General features: G+C 44.3%; 1 protein-coding gene across 6 annotated transcripts in view; it reads right to left on the bottom strand.

Moving 5' to 3' along the window:
- LOC146171553 (uncharacterized) overlaps window positions 1-13,148 on the bottom strand; it is a 576,153-nt gene that overhangs the window by 432,960 nt on the left and 130,045 nt on the right. The gene's annotated exons all lie outside the window — the stretch shown is intronic.

Raw genomic sequence — 13,148 nt, 5'->3', positions numbered from 1 at the left:
TGAAATCCGTTTGTGTCTGCCCATGCTGCTAGTTTATTTATGGTCAACTGCACCTGTCTCTCACATGTAGATACGTTAGAGGATGTGTATGCAATCTGTAGATCGTCAACATAAGCTGAATACATTATGGATTTCGGGATAACTGTGCTTATGGAATTCATTTTTACTATAGAGTTGTGCATAAGACGCATCCCTGTGGTACGCCATTCTCCTGTACAAAGTTCTTTGAAAAGCTTGAGCCCAAGCGCACACGGAATCAGCGATTTGACAAGTCCTTTAGACAGTTTAACATCCTACCACGTATGCTTAAATCTGCTAGGTCACGGAGGATGCCAAATCGCCATGTAGTGTCATAAGCCTTTTCCATATCAAAGAAGACTGCAAGGCAGTGCTGTTTGTGAATAAATGCTTCACGAACAGTGTTTTCAAGGCCGACTAGATGGTCCGTGGTAGAACATGCTGTTTTGAACCCACATTGGTGAATGTCTAGAAGTTCTCGGGTATGAAGGACAAAGGCTAATCTGGTATTAAGAACACTTTCAAAAGGCTTTGCAAAGCAACTTGTGAGAGCTATGGGTCTATAACTGCTGGGGGCCGTTGGTGGCTTTCCTGGTTTCAGGAAAGGCACAATAATAGCTTTTTTCCAGGCCTCAGGAATACTCCCGGATACCCATGCTTTGTTGAAAAATTTCAGAAGTGCTTCTAAAGCCGGTTAGAAAGATGTGCAAGCATCTGATAGCGAATTTGATCTGGGCCAGGTGCAGTGTTCTTGCCGGCAGATAGAACCGTGTTTATTTCTTGCAGCGTTATTAACTTGTTATATGCTTCATTTGTACTTCCACTTGTTGGCAGTTCTTGTTTTTCGGCCTTGTTTTTGTATGTTATGAAAGATTTTGGGTAGTGTAGTGAGCTTGAAATTGCAGAAAAATGATCGCCTAGAATATCTGCCTGTTCCTGTAAATTTGTTTGGGTGCCAGGAGATGTTAGAAAAGGGACTGTGCATGGGGAGAAGTTGCCATCCAGTTTGTGAACAAGCTCCCACATTTTTTTTATGTGATTGAGCTATTTATTGATGATATGTATTTTTGACAAGAAGCCTTCTCAGCGTTTCGGCGGACATACCGTGCCCTAGCTTTTGACTGTTTGAATTTTACAAGGTTTTCGTTTGTAAGGTACCTGTGAAAGGTTCCCCAAGCTTTGTTGTGTTTCTTCTTCGCATCTCTGCACTCCTGAGAATACCAGACTGCAATTTTTCAGTACCACTCCTGAAGACTCTGGTATAGCTACAAGTGCTGCGTCAATGATGCAGGCCGTAAATTTTTCAATTATCTCGTCAACACTGAGTTTTTCGGAAAAGCGCTTTTCCAGGCTGGCTTCAGACTGGAATAGAGCCAAGTTCTCAAGGTTTCCACCGCTTGGGTTTGTTTAGAGTGATGGAGGGTGAGGGTGTTAGGCTGATAAAGACAGGCAAATGATCACTTCCTAGAGGATTGTCAAAGACGTCCCATTTAAAATCATTAAAAATTGATGGGGAGCTAAATGATAAATCTAAAACGCTCATTTTCCCCGTGCTTGGGGAGCAGTATGTATGCTTTCCTGTATTTAGCAGGCAGACATCATTGCATAATATAAAATCCTCAAATATACGACCTCTAGTGTGTCTGATCGCTTCTCCAGAAAGTGGAGTGCGCATTAAAATCTCCAACCGGACATGGTTTTGCCAGTTGTTCTAAAAGCTCTTCCAGATCATGAAGGGTTACAATTAGGTGCGGTTGGAGATACAGTGAAAATAAAGTTATTGTTTTATAATGAATGATACACAGCAACAGCTTTGAACTTGGTTTTGAGGCTAATTTCACGTGTTGCTACTCCATTCTGCACTACAATAGCGACAGCTCCAGATAGCCTATTTGATTCTTTTCGGTCGCAGCGAAAGATGTGTCCTTTTAAAATGTTTTGGTGTGGTCCTAAGTTAGCTTCCTGTAGGCAAAGGGCTACAGGAGAAAATGAATGTAAAATGCCTTTTATATCGTTGTAGTTGTTTATGAGACCTCGGCAGTTCCAGTGTATGAGGAACGCCATTTTTTTTTATGGAATGTACCTGAATTTAGGTTTCAGGTTTGTCTGGTCCTGTTATAAGAGTTTTTTCTCTCCGTTATCTTTCCAGAGAGTTATGCCGCCGCTGCAGCGTGGACGAGGAAGGGGTTGTGTCCATTGTCTCGGGGGCTTTGGACGTTTGGGGAGAGTTAGGAGTGTTGGTTGCAGGCTTCCCTTCTGGGGGAGGCCTTTTGGGCTGTTGGCTCTGGGGCCAGTGTGCCCTGTTTCTGCGATGGCAGGGCAGCTTTCACTGCTTCTGCCTGGGGCAGGGATGGCCCTGCCTGAGGCTTAACCTCGGCGGAGACCAAATCCTGTTGTGGTGTGCTGCCCTATGCTCCACCACATTGGAATAGTTCGGTTTGGCTGTGAACAAAAAAGTGCCGTTTAACAAGATATGGCTGTCGTGCCTCTTTAAACGTTATGTTTTCATTGACTTTTATGGTAATGATGTCCTTTTCCTTCTTTCGAGAAGGACATGACCGTCAGTATGCCGCGTGTTCACCTGCACAGTTTGCGCAGTGCGGTGCAGCTTCACACTCGTCAGATTTATGTTCAGTTGAGGCACATTTTGCGCATGTTTGTCGGCCATGGCAGCTCTGGGAGCCACGACCGAATCTTTGGCAGTTGAAACAAAGCCTAGGGTTTGGGATGTAGGGCCGGATGTCTACTTTGATGTAACAGACTTCAATGGATTCAGGGAGTTTGCTAGAGTTGAAAGTCAGAACTATGTGCTTTGTTGGTAATTACTTGGTTGTTCTTTCGGATTTTGATCCTGTGTACACCGATTACATTCTGCTCGGAAAGACCTTCTAGAAGATCTTCAGTGAGTGACAGGAAGTCAGTCTCTGATATCACGCCTTGGACTGTGTTCAAGCACTGACTGTTATTGGGCTATCCCCAAATGTAGCAAGTTGCTGAAGGTTGCTGTACTGGAGTTTGCTTTGCAGCTCAAGCAGGAGATCCCCGCTAGCCAGTTTACTAACTTTGTATCCTGAGCCTAGTATGGTTGTGAGAGACCTAGATACTGCAAAAGGGGATATTAGCCGAGCTTGTTTGGCGGGGCTTTCACTGTGGATCACATGATATTTAGGGCAAGTTTCATGCTTCGCTGAAAAGAACTGGGCTGATACATTGGTCCGCCCTTTCTTGGAAAGGCAATCAGTTTGGAGCAAGAAGCCATAAATATTGTATGATGTTCGGCTGCGGTGCCAGCCACCCACCATGGAGCCCAACGAGGGGAAGGGGCAGGAATTGGCAGGCAAGTCCTGTCCACGTCAGCTGTACACTGTAACTATAACCTAATATGGCGTAACTCAGGGTAGTCAGCCACACAAGGTTAACCCTCGCCGCCTGAAAGTAAGGAAAAACCAAGAAGAGAGTAGAGGACAGGAGAGTTCTAGGATAGAAGATAGGAACGTGAAAGATGAAGGGAAGGATAGGAAAAGGCGACTGCCGGTTTCCCCCGGGTGGGTCAGCCCGGAGGTGCCGTCTATGGGAAGTGTGGGCCAAAGAGGTGTGTTGCCTCCGTCGAGGGGCCTTAAAGGTTCAAACACTCGGCATCGGCTCAACTACTAGGATCCCCTTTTCCCCAGACACGACGATGCCACGCACGGCTAAGCGTGGGTGCTCGGGGTACGTGGTGTCGCACAAAACACAAACACCTGCTTTAACAGGTGCCCCCTGCGGGGAGAGGCCATGTTTTGTTAGGACCCCAGGTCTATTCCAAAATAAAGTAAAAACAGTCTGTTTTCAGACGCTGATTGTACTTGATTTTGTGCCTGTCTATTTTATAATGATTATTTTTTGTAATTTTAATGACATGTATAGCATGTTATTACACTTCTGATTTTCAATGCATGCAGTTGAGACGAGCAAGTGTGAGCCGGAGATGCATGTAGTACGCGTCACCACTAAAGCGAGCAGCCCCGTTGTACAGGAAGCCAGTCAGTTATCGATCCATAAAACGCACTGCGTCACAGGCAAGACGTTGCCGCCTGCTACGACCCACAGATGGATCCGAGACCCAAGAAAAGACTGCACATACAAGGAGAGATGGAAAGCAGACTATGCCTGGATCATGGCCACCTTGGACGACAGCCGCCAGGAGCAAGGCAAACTATGAATAAACCAGCCAGCAGTTCTAACAGTATGTGCGATCAGACCGAGCTATTTGAAAGTGGTTCGGTCAGGTGCCTATTCTTACGTAGGTATTGAGAAATTTGTTCATGTTCGAGCATTTTAATGTGATTTATTTCAAAACGATATGCATCTGAACTTCAACTTGTGTCATGAAGAGCAGTTTCCACTTCATAGATGGCAATTTAGTGCAAAAAAAATTCACGCAAAAGTGCAATATAAACTATATTCCTCAGCCGGCATGCGTCAATGACACCCCCCCACGGTAAGCGTATGCCCGATTTCAATAGCAGGAAGTTGTGGTCAGCCTAAGCTGCGGACAAAAATCACTCCTTGCACTTTGTCTCTGATTTCCTCCATATGTTGAGGAATGTGCAGGACAGTTTGTTCAGCACCCTATAAAAACTGCATGGTATGGATCCATGAGAAAAGCCAGTTAGATGAACAGAGGCATTATCATATACTGCACAAAGAAAAAAGCATCAGTCTAGCATGATGAGACTGTATGAGCAGCTCTTGTTCAAGATGGAGCCTGGAACAACAAAAAATTCAACTACATTCTTCTCTCTTTTACATCTTCCTAGTGTCCACTCAATGCTCTCATATATTCTGATCTTCTTATATGTAACAGGGTAAGCAGGTTTCAATGCATGATCTTGCACGTAAAAACCATCAGCATGACAATACTGGCAAAGGCGACTATTTCCATTTGTGCACTCCTAAAAATGTTTTCTCATTTCAGTTTTATATTTTTAAAGCCAATTTCTATAGCCCCATATTGGTGCTTCCCTTGGCTTATTCACGAATGAACTCCATTCCTCGTGTAGCCCCATCTTTGCTAGTGGCGGATCTGGAAACGGACTGATGCTGCTGACGACAGACTATCCAACGTGATTTCAGAAGTGCAGATGTGGAAGATAGCCTTTTCAGCGACAGTAAAAGAGTTCCCGCCGAACATTGAAGATCGGTCATCTGCGCTGACGACCAGGACGTAATGCCTAGCTCGCGTGGTCATCCTGTGTTACACAAATGCAACGAGCACCGCAGATTTTCCACGAAAAACGCCTGTGCTTTTCCTGAAGGGACATTGACGGTAGATGGCATGGCTCCTATATAACGTCGAACAAGCCTGGGGGACTATCACTCTGGAGCAGACCAGGCAGCCGTAAGGTTGCGCAGCGATTTACCTTGTTTACCATTTGTGCAGCTATGTTTCTATTTTAGCCACTCAATATTTTGCTCCTGGTCTGCTCCAAGTGTGCTTGGTTTTTTGTGTGTTTTGTGGTGTGTATCTTGCAAACATGTATATGAAGTTTACCTTTTCAGCCTTTTGCGCTCTGCGTCTGAACTACAAGTAACTTTTTTATCAGACTGGCCACTAGCTTATATAGCTATCGGTCGAAACAGTGTTTGCACATATTGTTATCGCAATAAAGTTCCCTTCCAAAACCAGTCACGCAACTTCTTTATTCAGGTGTAGCCACCGCTTATGGCACATGCAGAATGTTCTTCTTAAGATATTACAGTTGATGAAGATGACGGTTTCACTGCAGTGAAGGAGACTGCACCAGAACTTATGCAGCAACCTTAGACACCACCAGGAGAAACATCGGTGCAGAGCCTGGTCCAGTGCACCCATTACAGCCCAATGTTGACAAGACGTGTTGGCAACTTGCCTCCTTAACAAAAAGAGTGCGATGTCATACCATTGGTACCCAGGTACCAGAACATTTGTCTTGTACCAGCCTAAATCATCATGTTTAGAGAGATGTGTAAAGCCATTCTAGAGTTGTTTTTATCAAAAAGAGCTGCATTACATAAAAGCAGAACTGGGAATTCATGAGCAGCCTTATCAAAGACAACAGCCCGTTTCCATAAAACTATGGCGTAAAGCCAACAGATTGTCGGCCTAGATGACTCACGCCGTCCTCAGTCGTCTATGGCAGAACACCCTACATCCCTCTCAACGCGCAGTTGGGCCTTCCCCATTAGACTACGTCACCAATTGACTCCGCCCAACGACTTTGTTACGCCCGCCTCGACGCTCAGCGCAACCTTCTCACGGCTCATGTGCGTGTGAGAGTGGCCAATGCAGCATCACCACCACTTCCCACCTTCCGGTCTGGTGACTTGGTCCTCGTTCGCCGCACCGTCCGCACGACTGGCCCTGCCACGAAGCTGATGCCCCGATACTGCGGCCCTTACCGTGTCGTTGAACGGCTCGGCCCCATGACATACCGCCTCGGAGACCTCCCCGAGCATGGACAATGCAGTGTGCACCACATTTTGAAGGAGCATGTGTAAACATGAAGCAATATGTCAACAGCGCCAGCATTGACTCCGACTTAGATACCGGGTCATCACCACTACTGTCGTCGCCAGCTGCCTCACTGCCTTCCCCACGAAACGCCGCCCCATAAGTGGAGCACCTGCAACAGCTCACTGAAACCCCCCCCCCCCCCGGTAGAAAGATGTTACGGTGCGCGCCGAGGAGCGCTGCGCCAGAAAAGGAAGAGGCGCAGGACGAGCGCGAGACAAGCGCGCGGCGCCAGCGCGAGGGTTAGAGAACAAAAGAAGAGCGCTGGGGCAAGTGGTGTTTGCCTGGTGTCCTCTGTTCTGTGTCTATCTCTAGGCGGGCACAGGGTCCCGCAACATTATATAACGCATTACAAGTTCTTCAATAAGATGACTGAAGGACAAATTTTGCAGCTTATGTGATGTGTCGCACTGAAACCAAACTTGTCAACATGCATGGCAGTTTTCTTGCCTCGCAGTGTTGAGTGCAAAAGCTGCCGCAGAAACAAAACGATCTCAGTTTCTGTGGGACGGAGCCACGAAGGAGGCGAGTATATCCGTGATGGTGCGGTTAACACGCTCCACGAGGCCATTGCACTGGGGATGATTGACGGATGTAGTGGAATGTGCAATGCCAAAGGAGCGGAGGGCTCGTTCAAATTCATGGCACAAACACGAGTATAAAAATCGATGTATCTAAAAGCAGATAACTACGGATTTGCTGAAGGACGGGGGGATATCGTGTTAGAAAAACTGGCCACCTTGTATACGCAGTGCCTGATGTCATCGACGGTACCGGAACCATGGAAGAATGCAAACATTATCCTCATTCATAAGAAAGAGGACTCTAAGGACCTTAAAAATTACAGACCAATCAGCTTACTGTCTGTTACGTATAAGGTATTTACTAAGATATGCGGATGATACCACTTTAATGGCAGAAAGTGAAGTGGAACTCAAGAGACTTCTGATGCTCGTACGAGAAGAGAGTGAGAAGTTTGGGCTTAAACTGAACATTAAAAAGACGAAGATCTGGCGTCTTGCCCTATCAAGTCCTGGAGTATCAATGGACAAGAAGTGGAGGCTGTGACAGATTTTCTCTTCTTGGGCGTCAAGATTACCTCGGAAGGAGACTGCAGCCATGAAATTAGGAGACGCCTGCTTCTGGGAAAGAGAGCAATGGTTAGCCTTGACCGCCTAGTAAAGAGCAGAGACATTAGTCTGCCAACCAAGATCCGTATAACCCGTGCTATGGTCTTTCCAGTTGTGATATATGGATGCGAGAGTTGGCCTGTGAAACAGGCTGACCGCCGAAGAATTGACGCGTTTGAATTGTGGAGCTGGCGAAGACTCTTAACAGTTCCTTGGACTGCCAGAAGATCAAATCAGTCGATATTGTCGACCATAAACCCTGACTGCTCATTGGAGGGTCAAATTCTAAAGTTAAAGCTCAGCTACTTTGGTCATCTGATGAGAAGAGAGGAGTCGCTGGAGAAAGATTTGACGTTGGGAAAGGTTGAGGGTCGCCGGAGAAGGGGTAGGCAGCGAACGCGATGGTTAGATGGCATTCTCGAGGCATTGCAGATGAAGCTATGTGATGTTAAGAAGATAGTGAGAGACAGGAAAGCGTGGCGTGACATGGTCCATAGGGTCACGAAGAGTCAGACACGACTGAACGCCTGAACTGAACTGAAGGTAATCGCTAATAGAATCAGAACAACCTTAGACGTCAATCAAGCAAAGGATCAAGCAGGGTTTCGGAAACTGTACTCTACTATCGATCATATCCATACCATCAATCAGGTGATAGAAAAATGCTCGGAATATAACCAGCCCTTATACATAGCATTCATTGATTACGAAAAAGCATTTGACTCAGTTGAAACCTCGGCGGTGATGCAGGCATTGCGAAATCAGGGGGTAGACGAGCTGTACGTGAAAGTGCTGGAAGATATATATAGTGGCTGCACAGCAACCATAGTTCTGCACAAAGAAAGTAACAAAATTCCCATAAAGAAAGGTGTTAGGCAAGGAGACACAATCTCCCCAGTACTATTCACAGCTTGCTTAGAGGAAGTATTCAGAGACTTGGAAGGGGAGCAGTTAGGGATAAGGGTAGATGGAGAATACCTCAGTAATCTGCGATTTTCTGATGACATTGCTTGCTAAGCAACTCGGGAGATGAACTACAAATAATGATTGATGACCTAAACAGGAAAAGTAGAAAGGTAGGCTTGAAAATCAATATGCAGAAGACTAAGGTAATGTTCAAGAGGCTCGGGAAGGAACAGCAGTTTACATTAGGTAGCGAAGTACTGGAAGTAGTAGGCGAATATGTCTACTTAGGACAGGTAGTAACCGCAGATCCGGACCATGAAAAGGAAATAACAAGAAGAATAAGATTGGGATGGAGCACATTTGGCAAGCACTCGCAGATTATGTCTAGCAGCTTACCGGTATCGCTCAAGAGGAAAGTATACAACAGCTGCATCTTACCTGTACTCACCTATGGGGCTGAAACGTGGAGGCTAACCAAGAAAGTTCTACTTAAGTTGAGGACAACCCAGAGGGCTATGGAACAAAAAATGGTAGGGGTAACATTAAGAGATAGGAAGCGTGCAGAGTGGGTCAGAGAAATAACTCAAGTGACCGACATTCTAGTGGACATTAAGAAGAAATGGACATGGGCAGGACATGTAGTGCGAAGAGAGGATAACCGATGGTCGCTTAGGGTAACAAACTGGATTCCAAGGGAAGGAAAGCGTAGGAGGGGGCGGCAGAAAGTTAGGTGGGCGGATGAGATTAAGAAGTTCGCAGGGGTCAAGTGGATGCAGCTAGCACACAACCGGGTTAAGTGGAGAAATATGGGAGAGGCCTTCGCCCTGCAGTGGGTAGAGTCAGGCTGATGATGATCTAAATGCCTAACATATGATTGACATGATACAGTGACATAACATGATAATAGTGGCCATAGTGAAAGTGCATGAAAAAGCAACAAAAATTCCCAGTCCTAAAAACCAACAAAGGCTAAAAAAGGTGGATGCGCAGAAAACATTTTTTATATTAGAACTTGTTTAAAAAACCGCAGAGAAACTTATGAGATGGACAAAAAATAATAAGTAAGTTAAACATTAAAAAAGAAGAGAGAGAGATGCAAATGTTGAAACAAAATTGAAAGCCAACCAATTGACACTGCAAAACAAAAAACCAACAATGAATTAAACAATATGCCTGACTGCAATTCAAAATGTATAAAACGAAGGCATGTAAAGAGTGCAAATAAAATCAAAGATAAAATCAAGCACAATCAGAGAGAAAAGCAATTTCTTTGTTCGAAATGAAAACTGAGGATGTGCTGACGCATTCATCCTTGTGCTTAGCAATCAAAGCGGCTTCCACTATTTCGCGTGTAAGCTTGTTATGGGATCGGTTTAGAATGGTCGTTTTCTGAAAGAAAGGGGAGCATTTTCTATTGCGGTCGCATGTGCGACAATGCACTGGCAGGTTTTTGGACGATGACCCTGAAAAATCATTGCTATGCTCCATTAAAGATGAATAATACATTGGCCAGTTTCCCTGATGTATGCTTTGCCACAAGATAGAGGGATGGAGTATACAAGCCCTTCTGCGCATGTTACGGCGGGATTCTTGTGCCTTGTGGCGCAGCCATTATCTCTCTTTGTCGTTTTGTTGACCATGCGACAAAGTCTTGATAGGCGGTGCGGGGCTGAAAAGACCACGTGAACGCCTGCCTTCTTACCAATCTTCTTGAGATTATGAGAAATCTTGTGGATATAAGGTATTATTGCTACCTTATTTCGCTGTTGGACTTCAGCTGAAGGGCCTGTCATCTTCATTTTGTAGTTCTTTAACATTTTTCTAGCGGCAGAAGAAAGAAGTTTCTGCGGGAATCCCGACTGCGTCAGCCTGCACACTTGAGCTGAAAAGCTATCCTGAAATTTATGCTTGCGTGACTTCGTCAAGGCGTTACTAAAACCGGATTGCACAATATTCCTTTTAACCAACTTTGAATGAGCAATACCATAAGCTAAAATGGGTTTCTTGCTTCTTGGTTCGAACGCCCAGCAAACATGATTAGGAGTGAAAATAAGTCTTAGCTCGAGAAAACAAATGGAATTATTGTCTGGCACTTCGTGGGTCAGCTCAAGTGGCGCCATTGTGTTCGCAAACACGGTCAGAACTTGAGGTACCCGACTTAAAATGGTTTCATTATTGCAACCTAAGATAACTAAGTAATCATCTACGAACTGGAAGATCTTTAAAACGCATGAGTTATCAAAGCTTTCATTAAGAGCTCTGTCATGCATGCCGTGGTAAAGGTCACTGAGAACTGGGGCAATGCATGATCCTATACAGATCCCCTGCCTTTGTATAAAAAGAGACCTATTCCAATCTGCAAAGGTTGATTTGAGGTAAACCGACAACAATTCCAAAAAACCATCAACAGTAATGGCTGTCCAAATATGGCGCCGTGGCTTTTCAGAATAAGTGCGGCATTAGTGTTGATGGTTTTTTGGAATTGTTGTCGGTTTACCTCAAATCAACCTTGCAGATTGGAATGGGTCTCGTTTTATACAAAGGCAGGGGATCTGTACAGGATCATGCATTGCCCCAGTTCTCAGTGACCTTTACCTCTGCATGCATGACAGAGCTCTTAATGAAAGCTTTGATAACTCATGCATTTAAAGATCTTCCGGTTCGTAGATGATTACTTAGTTATCTTAGGTTGCAATAATGAAACCATTTTAAGTCCGGTATCTCAAGTTCTGACCGTGTTTGCGAACACAATGGCGCCATTTGAGCAGACCCACGAAGTGCCAGACAAGAATTCCACTCGTTTTCTCGAGCTAAGACTTTTTTTCACTCCTAATCATGTTTGCTGGGCGTTCGAACCAAGAAGCAAGAAACCCATTTTAGCTTATGGTATTGCTCATTCAAAGTTGGTTAAAGGGAATATTGTGCAATCTGGTTTTAGTAACGCCTTGACGAAGTCATGCAAGCATAAATTTCAGGATAGCTTTTCAGCTCAAGTGTGCAGGCAGACGCAGTCGGGATTCCCGCAGAAACTTCTCTCTTCTGTCGCTAGAAAAATGTTAAAGAACTACAAAATGAAGATGACAGGCCCTTCAGCTGAAGTCCAACAGCGAAATAAGGTAGCAATAATACCTTATATCCACAAGATTTCTCATAATCTCAAGAAGATTGGTAAGAAGGCAGGCGTTCACGTGGTCTTTTCAGCCCCGCACCGCCTATCAAGACTTTGTCGCATGGTCAACAAAACGACAAAGAGAGATAATGGCTGCACCACAAGGCACAAGAATCCCGCCGTAACATGCGCAGAAGGGCTTGTATACTCCATCCCTCTATCTTGTGGCAAAGCATACATCAGCCAAACTGGCCAATGTATTATTCATCTTTAATGGAGCATAGCAATGATTTTTCAGGGTCATCATACAAAAACCTGCCAGTACATTGTCGCAAATGTGACCGCAATAGAAAATGCTCCCTTGTCTTTCAGAAAACGACTATTCTAAACCGATCCCATAACAAGCTTACACGCGAAATAGTGGAAGTCGCTTTGATTGCTAAGCACAAGGATCAATGCGTCAGCACATCCTCAGTTTTCCTTTCGAACAAAGAAATTGCTTTTCTCTCTGATTGTGCTTGATTTTATCTTTGATTTTATTTGTACTCTTTACATGCCTTCGTTTTATACATTTTGAATTGCAGTCCGTCATATTGTTTAATTCATTGTTGTTTTTTTGTTTTGCAGTGTTAATTGTTGGCTTTCAATTTTGTTTCAACATTTGCATCTCTCTCTCTTCTTTTTTCATGTTTAATTTACTTATTATTTTTTGTCCATCTCATAAGTTTCTCTGCGGTTTTTTAAACAAGTTCTAATATAAAAAATGTTTTCTGCGCATCCACCTTTTTTAGCCATTGTTGCTTGTTAAGGACTGGGAATTTTTGTTAATTTTTCACGCACTTTCCCTACGGCTACTATTATCATGTTATGTCACTGTACCATGTCAATCGTGTGTTAAGCATTTAGATTTATCGATTTTTTATACACCTGTTTGATTTTGTTGCACCTGTTTTCGCCACGTGTAGATTTTGTTCCTCTAGTGGGCGTTTCTCTGTTATATATATGACATGGTTGGCTGATTTCCAAAAATAAAGTCGCAGTTCAGTGCCTCTGCATCTTACGTGTTCCTCCGTCTTCGTCCTTGTCCGGCTACGCGCTGCAATAACTATGAAAAACCAACTAGCCCGACAGCTTGTCCTCTTTGTATTTTTTGTTCACAAGAAACTATGGGGGATGTGTATATGACCTACATGTAAAACAAATAAAACGACCTTGATAAAATGTTCATTATGGCAGCACAATATCCTTTCTAAAGTGTTATGCAGCTTTTCCTTCATTTTCCCAAGAAAGCTGCCATTAAGATCTTAGTGTGCTACTTACCAATTTCATGCAATGGCAAGTTCACATTTTATTTCTATTGTTCTCGCTTGTGCGACACACTTCTGCTCCCTCTTTCCTCGTATGCCAATGCGACTAGGAACCTAGCAAAATAATATAGCATGCTTTCGTGTCA

The sequence above is a fragment of the Amblyomma maculatum genome, unplaced genomic scaffold (assembly GCF_055883805.1).
Source record: "Amblyomma maculatum isolate TAMU_Amacu unplaced genomic scaffold, ASM5588380v1 scaffold_19, whole genome shotgun sequence".
NCBI lineage: Eukaryota > Metazoa > Arthropoda > Arachnida > Ixodida > Ixodidae > Amblyomma > Amblyomma maculatum.
This window is presented reverse-complemented; position numbering and strand designations above follow the sequence as displayed.